This window comes from Perca flavescens, chromosome 3 (assembly GCF_004354835.1).
Source record: "Perca flavescens isolate YP-PL-M2 chromosome 3, PFLA_1.0, whole genome shotgun sequence".
Taxonomy (NCBI): Eukaryota; Metazoa; Chordata; class Actinopteri; order Perciformes; family Percidae; genus Perca; species Perca flavescens.
Genome location: NC_041333.1, coordinates 38,517,795 through 38,530,350, shown reverse-complemented (window position 1 = coordinate 38,530,350; position 12,556 = coordinate 38,517,795). Strand labels below are relative to the sequence as shown.

Sequence of the window (12,556 nt, the reverse complement as noted above, 5' to 3'; positions counted from 1 at the left end):
AACTTTTCTTAGTGCTGCACTCAGAAGCAGAAGCTCACGTCACTTTGACTCAACATGAGTCTGATGACATCACACTAAAGTTCACAAAATCAAAAAAATTAACAACAATGACTTGTGACTTCACTTGCACAAAGCTCTGAGAGAGTCTGATAATAACAAAGTTTTAAATTCTTACCTTTCATCAGCAGCTTGTCCATCTTTAAACTCAATAGGATGACCCATAGACCAGTCACTCTTCATGGACACACAGCTGGGTTCAGGTCCAGGTTTTTGTTGCTGCATCCTGATACAAACAAAGACAGTGGATCAGTAACTATTCACCAAAATGTAATCTGATGAAAGATGCTGTCTCATCTCAGTTGATAATCAGTCATTGGCTCTTTTCTGACTAATAAAGTATATAGTTAATATTTTGTACATATATTTTCAGTGTGAATAATGATGGTGGAGTGATGTGAGTGCTGAGCTCTAACATGGAGAAGAGTCCATCATCATCTCACCTCTGAGCTTTGGTCTGGCTGTCATGGTCCCCACCCAGAGTGGTTTTAGAGGGAGGGGCTCCCTCCTCTCTGTCCTCACACTGACTCATAGCAGAGTCCTCACCTGCTGGGAGACATGACCTCTGTTACTGTAGGCCTATACAAATGTAAAACGCCAATTTGCCATACATTATCATGTTGTGCTGTTTTATTACATTATATACCATATTATCTTTCTATAATATAACTATATGAATACAAACTAAGTAAATAAGCATTATTATGTTAACGTGTTAAGGTCTGGTGTATTATTGTGGATGGTAAAATATTCTTCTAATGTGTTTATTTTGGACTCTTCTGCATTTCTTTACTTCCCCTTTAAGTCTTCATTGTGCAGCAATTGATGACTTTTGTTCTCTGCAGATCAATAAAGTTTTATGTAATCTCATAAAAGAGGATTTTACTGCAGAATGTTGAACTCCATGGACCTCTTAAACTCATAAAACACTGCTTCAATTAACTTCTTTGATTCTTTTGTGATTTTTCACGTGATAGTTCCTGCTTGTTGAAAGGTGACCATCTGCAGCGTTTCTTCTTTTCTTTTTTTAAAGATTATTTTTTGGGAATTTTAGGCCTTTATTTCGACAGGACAGCTGAAGTTCAAAGTTCAAACACTTTATTATCATTGTGTAGCACAATGAGATTACTTTGTGACAGCCTATGGGTGTGCTAAAAGTGATAAAATACATGTTTGATAGTACTGGAACAATTAAATAAATATAAAAAATCTAATAATAATAAAATAAATGTAAGTTTATCTAGAATTACATATACTATCAAATAACATTAGATAATAATATATAAAGTGTTGAAAATGTTCGATAAAATTTAAGTACTGAAAGATATAAATGTATATGATATTAATTTATGAATAAAAGCTAACATATAAGTAAGAGCTAATCATAAGTGCACAAGTTGCGTTATAGCATCAGGATTCCTTACTGCCAGTTGAAGACATGAAAGGGAAGAGAGGGGGGGAATGAGATGTAGCAAAAGGGAGGCAGGTAGGAGTTGAACCCTCGGCCCGCTGGTAGAGGAGTTAACCTCTATATATGTGGCCCTGCTCTACCAACTGAGCTATCCGGGCGCCCTGCTCTTCTTCTTTAAAATGACAGGAAACACAAAACTAGCTAAAGGAATCTGGCTTTTAACAGACCGATCAATTCATTGGTTAACCAAGACAGTCACCAGCAGGTTGGTCATTCAGCCAACCTGTAACATCGTCAAAGCAGAACTTATACTAACGCAGTACTATGATAGTGTGTATTGGTACTTTTACTGCAGTACAGAATAACAGTAGAGACTTCAGATTCTTTCATGAGTTGTGTGTTTCAAATATGAATAATAAGTGAGTGTCAGTAATTTTAAATGAGTCATTTATTGTCCTCACACTAACAGATAACCTTCAGTCCTGTCTCACTTTGTCAGCAGAGATACATTTGATTTCTCAAATATGTATTTTGAATCACCTCCATAATTGTTAGCATGGTTACCTCCTGTTGTTGGAAAGCTGGTGATCCTAAACACGATGGCTAACAGCTAACTGGAAGGGTTATAAACTCTAACCTTAACACCCCTAACCCTAACTCTAACCAAACTTAACTCTTCAACGCATTTTACAGTTTGATGAAATTATCAGATCAGAAATCAGCTGAAAAGTTTGACTTACCAAAAGTTTAAGCTGGAGGAAACATCTGCGTCACAACACAAGGATGAAGTGAAGTACCAGAGAGAGACTTTGGACTTTAATGTCCCTTATCAAGACACCTGAGCACCAGTTACAGGACACACCTACACACCTACACACACCTACACACCACACACACACACACACACACACACACACACACACACACACACACACACACACACACACAACACAACACAGAGGGAGAGACTTTAATCTCCCTTATCAAGAGAGCACCAGTTCCACACACACACACACACAACATTATAATTATTTGTTTTGATCTAAAATGCATCGCAAGAAAAAAAGGCTGACAAGGTGGCAGGTCTACAACTATTAACTACTACTTCACTTTTCACAGGTCATGGATAAACAAAGTTTCCAAATGTTCCCTATGATTAACAAAATTTGCATATAGCTGCATCCCCCTGACCACATTCTTATGGATGCCTAAATTAAAGTTTACAGTTGTAAACAAGAATGAGATCTACCAGTGGTTGATATTTCAATAGTTTTGAACTTTAATGTCAACCTTACCTCAATACATACAGATTTCCTTAATTTCACCAGGAGTGTTTGGGATGTTAGTCACTGTCAGATGTGTTATGATGGAACCACACACACACATAGTTTATCACACACACACACACACACACACACACACACACACACACACACACACAGAGAGAGAGAGAAGGAGATCATTATAAAAGTGAAAACAGGTAGATAAGTTTAAAATTACTTTAACAAAAAAGAAGTTCAGAGAGAGACTTTGAACTTTAATGTCCCTTATCAATACAATCACCAGTTACTGGACACACACACACACACACACACACACACACTTCATCACAGGCAGATTAGTGAAAAAGTGAACATTAAACTCTTCATATGAAGATGGTTGAAGATGGTTGACAGAAAGGTAGTATTCATACTAATACAGAGACAAACCCTGGCAGCCATAACTCAGGGTCCACCTGCCCTGCAGCTCAGCACCAGATGATACTCTGACTCGCTCCTCTGATTTTTAACAGCTGACCCTTAAAGAGTTCTTCAGGTTCTGCAGAATGACGAACTACATTAAGTTTCTGGAAAAAAGACACAAAACCTGTAAAAATACAAATACCTCACTATTAAATCTGTATTAACTTTACCAAGCAGAGTGAAAATGTGAATTTCCGCTCGCGGGATATATAAAGGGATGTCTTTTCTTCTTCTACAACTGTGTTATGACTTAACATAAATAGAATAATTCTACAACGTATGAATTCCTGGTGTTGATGTGCATTTGATCTGAAGACGCCGTCACAGTTCATAACTTCAGAGTCAGAGAGACATCAGAACCAGTCCAACCTGTCCACACACCCAGTCAGTGTGAGAGAAGTCCCCCATCAGATGATGGAGTTCTACTATCTGTCCACTAGATGGAGCTAACTGACCATCTAATGAGATAAAGATCAGCAACTGGTACAGCAGCAGATATCTCTCCAAGTGGCCTCCGTGTCACATATTACTTTGATACTTTAAGTACATTTACCTGTTAATATTTACTACCTTAATACTTTATTTACACTGCTTGTTTTTGTCCAACATTTACCTTTACATGTAGCGCTCCCTCACTCTTGGCTGAAAAGAAAATCTCCAAATTAAAACAATAAAAGCATCTTTCTCCTGACTGCAGCTCACAAATCAACACAGCAAAAACAGCAGCGTTAAAAATAAATTTTAATATCTACTCATATTTGTCAACGGGTCTCTAGAGCACAGGCGGCGTCAGACCTGTGTGACCTCATGTTGCAGTGGATTGTGGGATACGCTTCATGCTGGAAGCTGCACTTTATATTCTAGCTGGAAGGAAATAAAAGGGGGGTGTGTGGGATTGCCCCCTTTCTGGTCTACATGTCCCTGCCACTGCTGAATTATTTTTTTGCCCAGTGGGGACACAATGTGATTAATGATGCTTCACCAATAGACCATATATTATATACCTAAAATAGAAGTATTAAACTCTACTGGCTGGCTACATTGCACGCGTAACATAAGCAGAGCTGATGTTCCAACACTACGCTTCCACCATAACCATCAGACTGGAGACAGCAGGCAGAGAGCAGCGTAGTGGTGCATATGCTCCACACAGATCCAATCTACAAGCTAGAAACAGGACAGGCTTCTATTTAGAGTTTTACCAGAGGTGTGTGTGGCCCTTTCACACAGAAATGGATCATAAAGTGTCTATATTTCTTTTAAATGAAACTACCGATATACAGGAAATGACTTAATGACTGTCAGTGAGCGTGTTGGCAGTTTGGTTTGGAGAGTTTGTGTTTTTATTTCTTGTTTCCCTCCCCTGCGTCCTCTGACAACAGCTGACAGTAGATTAACGTTTTCACAGCTCTGTGCCGGCTCCAAAAAAACTGAAGAAACAACAACAATCCCAAAGCAAAAGCTCTCCGTCTGGCCTGTGACTCCCACAATCCTCCGCCGGGTGGCGCTGCAGGTGGAGCCGGCTGCCAGCAGCAGTTGTTTATGGAAAGCCAAAAGGGTCACAATTCGTCACAATTCGCACGGCGTTTTGAACGGCGTATGTGGCGCCATCTGGCGTTTATTAAACGCCACTACACGTCTAATAAACGCCACCTGGCGGTTAATAAACGCCACCACGCGTGTGACGTCACCAGGCGTTTAATAAACGCCACCAGGTGCTTATTAGACACCTGGTGGCGTTTTGATAATAAACTCCGCCCTGTGGTTTCACAGCCAATAGATTTGAACTATAATCACCCAATCAGTAAAGAAGGAGGTCAGGCAAGACTAATCAAGCACAGATCTCCTTTGCAGCTTGTTTAAGTAGCCCAAAGAAAATGCCACAACTTTGAAGTATGTTAGTTTTGTATTGCCAGACATCAGTAGGCACTGGCTGCATACTTTATTTAATTAATCAATCCTAAAAAATACTGTACTCTTAATTCAACTACTAGGAACCAAAGAGTAGCTTACCAGAAAATCTGACAACTTTGAAAATCTTCTTGACAAAAAGGATTAATAGTTTCTGTAAAGGGCATGCAACATTCAAACCTAAATAAGTTTGTCTTATTTAATTACTGCAAAAAAATGCTATTTTGGTACAATTTCAGACAGTCACAGCTGTCTCACATACAGTCAGTTAAATAATAATTAGTTATATCTCAATAAAAACTAAATTAAAAGTATAATGGCAGCATAGGGCACTATCATTTATTTAAATTCCAGTAAGCGCAGTTGACCCGAAGATGGCTAGATATATTAATTCTTTCCTCTACTTTCATATCTTTATGCAAAAAACACCCACCAGCGCTCTATATAAAGCAACTAAATTAAACATACGTGTCATACTTCATTTGACCTTTCAGGAGACTTACCTTGACACAGGAACAGCAGGTGTCAGATCCCTCAACACATTCAAATACTATGGTTTATGATCTTGAGTCAATTGGACATTAAGTTGTAATGATAAATCCTTATAAGCATTTTAATTTATTTTTATTCCATGCATTACTAAAAATGTAAAGCTGAAAAATTGTACTGACAAACACAAAAGCATGACAGATATAAAACATGACATTTATTAAATAACATCAAAAATTCAGCAGCACTAGGGTGCAAGTAGTCCTTTGTGCATAGTTTCTGGTATATATTTATAAGGACCACGTGACATCACATTGCTTTGCTGTCACCATTTTTGTGTCTGGTCAAAGCTAGGGGACCTACGTCATACCAACCACAACAGCTAGAGGAGACGGATACGTGATACACACAAGAGAATAAGAGGAATAAATTGGTTTTGTCCGTAATGTTAACCAGCCGTCAGCCCTTAACGAACAACTTGCTAGTTAACCTTACTTGTGTGATCAATCTATACGTAACCACCAAAAAAATAACACTGTTGATAATTGATGACTTGCATGTCCTGTTATCACATACTCTACATTTGTTTTTCTTCAACTGCCATATCTTGGTGTCATTTACCTCTCCTGCAACAGCGTATTGATGGGCATCTGTACTCATGAGATACTCCAGTGTATGAGGATGTATTACGTACAAGTTAATGTTAAATGTGCCAGGAAAAGTAAGTAAGCAATTTCTATATACATTTTAGAGTATCGTTCAATATGTTTGATGTTGAGATGGAAAAAAATGTGCAAGGTCCAGTGGAGGTGAGTTAAGCAGGAATGGTTCAGGAGGTTCTTTTCTTGACTGCCATGCAGGGCTGCGATGGAGAGCTGACAGTCAAGTGACACCTTTCAAAACAATGGATGACCCCGCAGCCTCCCCGGGAAAAGTTGAACTGGATCAGCACTGTTTCGGAGAATGTGATCTCCCTTACAGGAAGATGTAGATGGAGCGGATGAGGGGAGTCACTAGGGTACAGAGAGAAGATGACATTAGTGGAAGTGACAGACATTCAAAGTTCACTTCCGTACAAGCAACACAAAATGTTGGTTATTCCATCCACTCAAACTTAGAAAAAAGAGAAATCCCTGTTCTTTTGTTTCTGTTTCTGTCTGTATGGAGTATATAGTGTAGGACAGATCCCTGTGCCCCAGAGTACCTGTGACTGGCTGACTTTGAAACAAAGATAAATGAGCATACATGAAGAAAAATTATCTGTGCGTTTGTTTTCTTTGATCCTGTCACTGCCGTGCAGTCAATACACTGTCTAACATTTGCCGCTGTGTGGGCAACTTTCCATTATATCTTTCATAATTAAAAAAATGCTCGGCTGGAAGTTTTCATTCTTTGATTTTCTTTTACTGCCTATTTTGTGTAAACAGCTGGTAGCGCATTTGCTGCTCGTGTTACAACCCAACGTGGAGACTGCAGTGCACACCTTTTTCTTAACTTAAGTCACACATTTTTTCACAATTAGATTAATCGTGCAGCCCTATTATATACAGTATACTATTTGGTGTCCACCTGTTTTATGCAGAGGACACTTATCTCTCCCCTGGTGATTGCATGCCAGACCAGAACTGCAAACTGGACTTTTATTTTGAATCTCATTTCCGACACACCTGCTCATGATAATGCAAGTTAACAACATCCCACTGCAGGGTCATTAAAAAAACGTCCCTGGCTGCATTTGCTGTATATTTAGGATCATCCTCCTCCTGCATTGTCCTAAAATTGGTAAGACTCCTTGAAAAAAAGGGTCTACATTAGCTTCATTGTTCACCCAGTATGTATTTCAACACACTAACACTATTGAAACCGAGTCAGAACTTGGTTTTAGTCAGTTTGAGTTTATGTTTCATTTCAAATCATATATGCCATTCATAACAACCTAAATGTGTCACTGTCTGAGTGATGGACTCTACTCTCTAAGGTTACTTACCAGCTGTTAGTTCCCCCTGGCTGTCCACAGGTTACTAGTGCAGTAATAGGGTGAGTTTATACATGGTGGACCCACCAGTCAAATAGGGACACACTACATTTATTATATTTGGAACACCTGTCCCATGTAGCTATATGGTCTCTATAGAGTAGTAGTACTATGGGAAGGCGCCTGGGTTTTTTGTTTTTGTCTTTACTGGTACTAACTAATGCTTGATAGCAATCTATGTTTCTCAATATTATTAAAATAACTGGTGGTGCCTCCAATATGAATTAGGTAAGTTTTGTGTTAACCTTGATTACTCTTTTAAATTGTAACTCAGAACAAAACCTCATGTACAAAATCTAAGACCCGGAATACTTTACAAATTACATTTGTGGGCATGTATTCTGTATTCTGTAACGAAATACGTTTTGAAAGTATCCTTCCCAACACTGCATATTTGTAAAAATCTGGGATGTAAAGGAAGATTTTTTACAATCGTATGAGTAGCTGGTGGTTATTCTGTGCTTACCATCCACTAAAATTAACCACAAAGTCACATATTTCTTATATGAGTTACAAAATCATGTCAGATACAATCAGGGACATGTGATCGATAAGAAAATGCTATTTGTATCAAAGAAAGTCATAAGGAAACCTTTCTAACATTTACATATTTGTCTGTGACAGGGCCTGACATTTTAGGGGGTGAAAAATGTCTTTTATTCAGGCATAAAAACTTGTTGAGATGGCACGATATGTGTTTCTCATAGCTTAACATGTACTTCATATGGCTTAATGTACATATTTAAATCTTCTTCTTTTTCCTTCAATGATTTTTAGAAGTGGAAATATACCTTTCTGGTAGAATGTCCCGTTTACCTGAGTGTGTGTGTGTGTGTGCCGGTTTACCTGGAGCTCTGTCTTCTTAAAACCGTTCTTATACTGTCTATGTTTAAAACTCACTAATAAACAACACAACTATCCCGCCGCCAGCCCGAGATCATAGTGAAGCAACGAGACTTCCGGTTTCCTCCAAGTCAGGGTTTTTCAGATTAAAGTTTTAAATGAAAGAACGCCGCGACCTGGAGGTCAGGAGGGGAACAACAGATACACATTCAGTTCATTAATCAGTTAGTGGTGGACTGGAACTTTGTACATTTACTCAAGTACTGGACTTAACTCAAGGTACTTGTACTTTACTTGAGTATTAAACCATGTACAGCACTTAAATAATTAAAACAATTTGTAAGTATAAAGAAAAATAAGTAAATAAAATGTAAGCATTTAAATGTATGTTTCCACCAGACTCCATTTAAATAAAATAGCAATTTCCTGATTAATAAACACACTTCATTTATAGTCGATAGAAAAAGAAAAAATATATATCAACTGTTATAACAACAATCACCACTCTGGTTTGGTTGAAATAAACTCTTAATTCACCCATTTACATGTGGAAATATGCTGGCTCTATACACGCTAAAAGTCCTGATTATTTACATGGAGTCTGGTGGAGATATGCTGGCTCTATACACTCTAAAAGTCCTGATTATTTACATGGAGTCTGGTGGAGATATGCTGGCTCTATACAGGCTAAAAGTCCTGATTATTTACATGGAGTCTGGTGGAGATATGCTGGCTCTATACAGGCTAAAAGTCCTGATTATTTACATGGAGTCTGGTGGAGATATGCTGGCTCTATACAGGCTAAAAGTCCTGATTATTTACATGGAGTCTGGTGGAGATATGCTGGCTCTATACACGCTAAAAGTCCTGATTATTTACATGGAGTCTGGTGGAGATATGCTGGCTCTATACAGGCTAAAAGTCCTGATTATTTACATGGAGTCTGGTGGAGATATGCTGGCTCTATACACGCTAAAAGTCCTGATTATTTACATGGAGTCTGGTGGAGTTTGGTGATGGTGATTTCGGGGCTGTTTCATGTTAAACTAAAAGGATCTTACTCTTTAACTAAAAGCTCTATCTCTGTAGGGATCCTTTCCATAATGTTGTCAGACACTTAAAATAATAATCTGAGTCTGTCAGCAGCAACAACAGAACTTTTAGTGGATGGAAACTTTACCTTTTAATTAGGAGTTTAAACACAGACACAACAGGAAGAATAAATCCATCAAATCAAGTCACAAATAATCAGCATGTAGCCTTGTTTTATTTCATTTATTTTGCATTTAGTTGTTCCACATTCCCAGACATTTAAAACATTTCAATCATTGAGGTTATTCTACAAGTCAGATGAATAAATCAGCTGTTTACTATCTGACCTGGTCTGTTTCCTGCTGCTCCATCATTCTTTAGTGTCCTCTGGAAACAGTTTGCTTTCTATTTTCTGACTTTGTATGACATCATCAGTGTCTTTGCTTTCAGTCTGAACAAACCTAAGAGTCTGACTGGCCAACAGGAATAAAAGACGGGAAAAGCAATAAGATGAGACAGCCATTAGGCAGAAAGGTTAGAACCCTAGTGCTACCAAAGCAGAAGGTAATAGCAGAACCATTAAAAGGTGAAGGAAGTAAGGTCAGTATTGGGATGGCATTTATTGTTGAGGAGTCATTCTGCAGCAATGGAAACAAGTCACACATTTAGAAACTTTGGTTTTTGTCATCACACAAGGATAATTGATCATGAATTATTGATCTAATCAAGTGTAGCAGTCATTAACATGTGTCCTTGTTTGTAGACAGCTGTGATGCTCCACCAGATGTTCCAGCTGCAGTCAGTTAGCTGCACATGTCCAAACTGTGCAGCTTGATGCAGAATCAACAGTAGCAGTTGACAGGCTGTTGTTCTACCTCACATTCCTCCTGTTTAACTACACTGGGCACTTTTCCCCAGGTTTGGGAAAAGACTTGGGGGGCCATATTTGGCAGGAGGTTTAGGGCTCCTCCTCTTAAGGAAATGTGACGATTTAAAAAAAGAAAAATGCAATTTGACAGCATTTTGGAGCATTATTATGACCATATCTGTGTCTAAAACAGTTAGTTGTGATGCTCAGATTGATGTTACATCCACTTGGCTTCGGTACTGTCCAAACCTGCTGGAGTCTGTGATGAAGACTGAAGCTAAAAGTTCAGATATAATATTCATAAAGTCAACATTAATTAAAGTGGTTGGACTCCCAGTGTGTGTGTTGGTTGGATGTCCCAGCTGATTTCTGCTGATTGGAAACATCTCCAACTTTCCATCCGACAACTGAAGAAGGAAAGTGAACCGACAGCAGCACCTGTCTGTCCATCAGTCACCTGGAGCGGGGGGGGCAGGGGGAAGATACGGCGCTTCTGCTGTTCTGCCAAAAAGTGATCACAGCCCCTACCTTTACACTGAAAGGTTGTTTCTGCTACAAAAATACGCTCAATGGTGTTTTTTTTCCCCCAACTGCTCCTTCCAGGCAGCGCTGCGACTGCTGCCTTCAACCCTAACCAGTCATGATGTGATCAAATGAACAAATGATCTCCCTCAAGATGAAACGTATAGATTTTATTAAAAGCATTTAGAAACATTAGACTATGTGATGATTGTTTATAGAAACAATTATTTTTCCAAATTTTAAATATATTACAATGATGATTCAAAATATAAAAGGACATAATAGTAACCTATAACAGTTGATTATTTTTTTAGATGTTCCATATCATGAAGTGTTTTAGTCCAACAGTTCAAATGTTGATAATCCCAGAGATGAAATCAGATGAATGTTTTTGTGTTTGAGTCCCAGATCTGCTTCACAGTGCAGAGTGTGTGTGATGGTGAACAGACTGAACTTTGATTTCAGCAGCTGATCTTCAGTCAGTGTTTCTGTCCACAGGAGAGACTCTCAGTCCTGCAGAGGACACAGAGACACTGAGGAACCAGGAGAGACTCTCAGTCCTGCAAAGGACACAGAGACACTGAGGAACCAGACCAGACCATAAACCCAGGATAAAGAGGTTCAGTGAATGTGGTGTTGAAGGTGTGGAGGTGGATCAGTGAGTCAGAGGAGACTGTGTAGAAGGACAGAGTGCCAGCAGGAATGTCCACATACACTGCTACTCTGTTAGAGACAGAGGAGGAGGAGATATGTGTTTTTCTCTTATTGTGCCTGACAGAGTAACGAACATCATCAGAGCAGAACAGTCTCCAGGACTGATCATTCCCTCCAAACAAACAGTCATCACTCTCTCCTCTCCTGCTGATTCCTCTGTAACTTACTGATATATAAACATCTCCTCCACACTCGACCTCCCAGTAACAGCGACCAGTCAGAACATTTCTACACAGCAGCTGAGGCCAGAACTCAAATCTGTCTGGATGATCAGGATATGACTGATCCTCCGCCACATGTGTCACCTTCCTGTTGTTGTCAGACAGTTTGAGGTTTCTGTTTACTGTGTTTGTGTCCAGTTCCAGTTCACAGACATCTGATGGAGAGAACAAGACACAATACAGCTGCAGGTTATCACCTGATTAATTGGTTAGCTGTGTTTTTGTTTTCACTAGCTTTGGAAAAGTGTTAACACAGAAAGAGAAACCAAAATAATGAAATAAATTTCTTTTTGTCATACATTTTACCTGGCTGTCCTGAACATTTCATTTTACTAGGGTTTACATTTAAAATACTACATTCGCTTCAGGAGAAATAACGAAATAGCTCACTAGATTTAAGTAGTTCCACAGTGGAGGCACCACGCTATTGTTTCTTAATTATTTCTTTATAGTTACTTAATTCTATAATAATAACATCACTAGTAAAGGGAGATTTAAACAATTCATTTATATTCAATTTATACTTCCAGCGCCAGGACAGGGTTAAGCTAGCGTAAAATGCAGCTGAGTTCTCTTAGAGCAAACTTAAAGGACAATTCTGGCGCGAAACAAACGTAGGGGTTAATAACAGATGTTTACCCACTCTGTCATTCTCTGGGACATGTTTTCATGCTAATCGAATGTGTTTGTAGCTTGGAACATGCTAGCGCG

The 12,556-nt window shown here is 38.8% G+C and overlaps 3 protein-coding genes and 1 long non-coding RNA gene across 4 annotated transcripts in view; 2 read left to right on the top strand and 2 right to left on the bottom strand.

The window, feature by feature from the left end:
* The window catches only part of LOC114552945 (heterochromatin protein 1-like), a 600,023-nt gene that overhangs the window by 292,901 nt on the left and 294,566 nt on the right, over window positions 1–12,556 (top strand). The gene's annotated exons all lie outside the window — the stretch shown is intronic.
* LOC114553107 (NACHT, LRR and PYD domains-containing protein 3-like) overlaps window positions 1–12,556 on the top strand; it is a 582,600-nt gene that overhangs the window by 278,582 nt on the left and 291,462 nt on the right. The gene's annotated exons all lie outside the window — the stretch shown is intronic.
* Window positions 1–12,556, bottom strand: part of LOC114553109 (NACHT, LRR and PYD domains-containing protein 4-like) — a 239,017-nt gene that overhangs the window by 156,657 nt on the left and 69,804 nt on the right. The gene's annotated exons all lie outside the window — the stretch shown is intronic.
* LOC114553147 (uncharacterized) lies at window positions 182–2,350 on the bottom strand. Its single transcript, XR_003692256.1, has 3 exons — window positions 2,209–2,350; window positions 501–603; window positions 182–283 (listed from the first exon to the last, which is right to left on the bottom strand). It is a non-coding gene; the product is annotated as an uncharacterized LOC114553147 (long non-coding RNA).